We start from the raw sequence: 2,849 nt of genomic DNA on the forward strand, positions 1-2,849 counted from the left end.
CGAGGTGCGTATTGCTCTCCTATCAATCAAAAAGAATACTCTTGGACCTCTCGCTTAGGAGACATCACTTTTTAATCCTAAACGAGTAATAACGGAGTACAAAACCGACAAATCTCGCTTATTGGTCCCAAATCATGCCTCAGGGAGTATTATTTCGTCGCTCGCTTAGGAGATCTCCTATTTGATTCTTAAACGAGTAATAAAGGAGTACAAAACCGACAAATCGCCCTTATTGCTCAGAAATCAGGTTAAGGGGAGTACTCTTTTATTCCTCACATAGGGAGATCTCCCTTCAAGTTCTAGTGGGTATGTATACGTACATACATACACACATACGTATGCACAGATATTGTGCTAGTGGATTTACATAAGTTTTGTGCTGGGATTGCACTGAAAATCTGTTTCCCAATAAAGCTAAAATTATTTTTCTAAATGCGCATAGTTTGATCTGACACTATTTGATTAAGTAAACAGCAGATTTTCTTTGTTTCTTAGGCTATGACATTTGCGGATGAAACTCAATATCAGTAAAATGCCCACCAGGAGTCCTCTAGAAACACAGGATACGCATATCAACATTATCCACGACTTTTTGGCATAGTTAGGGCTTTTTTTATTGTCATAGACGATATTTTGCACTTAGTCCAAGAGAAAGTAGTCCAATGGTGTCAAATCGCAAGCTCTCGGCGGCCATTTGACACGTGAGATAATGCGTCCTAGGAACTTCGTTCGCAATAGGGCCATTATTTCATGCGCTGCGTGGAAGGTGGCACCGTCCTGTTAAAACACAAATTAGTCCAAGTCAGTAGAAAAAGTGTGTTATCAGGGCAAGATAAAAAATAAACATTAAATACATATCACAAATAAATGAATAACCCCACTAGAAAATGTTTGTGTACGAAGAGTTTTTTGTTTCGTTAATTTTTTATAAAAATATAGTAAATTCTATAATATAAACCATTTAAGTATATTTAACTTTCAAACTTTCTCTATAATTTAGAAAAATCAGAATTTTCACAAACTTTTTTGGCATACAGTTTTATAGATCATTCGATTTTAGTATATTATCTAATGTGCAGGTTTTAAGTTACTACAAAACTCCGTTGATTTTTGATAACCTTTCACCGTCAGAGTCTCGGGCATTTTCTTCCAAATAAAGAAATTTTCGAACATACTTTGTAATAAAAACGCTCGGTACGTAAAATTTTTCTAAGTACTTAGGGTATGTAAATAATTTCGTTTATGAAACTATACTGCAAAATATGTATGTACATCCATTCGTACTCAAGGTACATTGAACAGGTAGTATCAGTAGAGCAGCTGATTTGATTTATTTTCAAATTATTTGGTCTCGAAAATGTCAAATATTTTTAATTTTTTCTCACGAATATTATAAGTTGTTAAAATCCATTTGCTTGTGAAACCTTTTTCCATACAAAACAAGCGATTGAATAGCAGCTTTTGGAACGTTCGCCCAACTCGGCAGCACGACCGCTGATTACTGGGCCTTGCAAAGGATGGATCAATGCTTCGAGAAGCAAACAAATTTACTAGGAAAGAAGTTGCATCAATTTTTATTTTTTCCAATTTCAATTTTTTATTTTTTATAATTTTTTGTATTTCACATGGCACGCTTTGATTTAGAAGAAAAAATTCAGAACAGTTGTTGACACTTTCGATACCAGAAGCAACAACAAAATACACGCAAATGTTGTTTTTGCTCTACTGATACTACCTGTTTAATGTGCCTTGATTCGTACTTAATTCAACTTAACTTTCGGATATACCCACATAAACTAGGCGCAGAATTGCATAAATTTGTATTCAGTATGAATGCGTGTGTTCTTTTATTCATGTATTCAACCCCTGGTGCAATTCTGCATATCTTCAACCTTTCAAGTTTTCTTGCTTGTTTGTATGCGTACATTATTGTAGTGGTTTACCTCACAATGTATTGCATATTTATTGGCGTTTGCTTAATAACATTTAATCTTCTAATGCAACTACATTTATAATCGATTTAATATGCATCTTTTTTATAAACGTCTGTCAATAAATCTTATATAGCGGTATGGAACGTATGCGTCGTTGTCGCACTCAAAGTTTCCGTTGACTCGTATAATTTTGCAAATATTAATTTACTGTGATAATTCATTGCAAAAAAAAATGCGGTTACGTTCAATAGCACTGTAAGAAAAATTTTAAAATTCGAAATGATACAAAAAACGCCACAACACGAAAACTTAATTTTGGGTCGTTGATTACGGCCCTGTGACGTTTTTCTGAATCAGATCATTTTCGCAAGATATTTTCATTTTAAGTTTGCATTGTGCATGAAGAAAATGCAAACTTTAACAACGAAAAAATTTAAAAATTAAAGTTTCTTTTTTAACTGCTTGTGGATCGTACGGTTTCAACGTATTTTATACAAAAACAGGTATAACAGTAGTTTTTTAGTTAATGTATATTATAATGAAGAAAAAAATATTTCCTTCAATTGAATTGTAAAAAAATCGCTAAATTTTTTTTCAGTTGATCGCATTTTAGATCTAGGTATGCGATATGTGCATTTTTAAAACTTGTTCCCGCGAACACTGTGTATTAAACAATTTAGGCAGCAAAAAAGTATAAATGCAGTATTTTGGAAAAAAGCGCAGTATCAATTTTTGGAATCAAAAAAGAAGTATTATACCGCGAAAGAAAAGTACAGATGCGAGCTTTTATGCATAGACAATACATATACATACATATATTCACGCAAAATATGTACTCTTCATAGTGGTGTATTTCTAAATAGTCTTACCATCTAATTTTTAATAAAAGATATGTATTTAATACATTTTATTTAT

Source organism: Rhagoletis pomonella, unplaced genomic scaffold (genome assembly GCF_013731165.1).
Source record: "Rhagoletis pomonella isolate Grant_MI unplaced genomic scaffold, Rhpom_1.0 Rhpom_scaffold_00007, whole genome shotgun sequence".
Lineage (NCBI taxonomy): Eukaryota > Metazoa > Arthropoda > Insecta > Diptera > Tephritidae > Rhagoletis > Rhagoletis pomonella.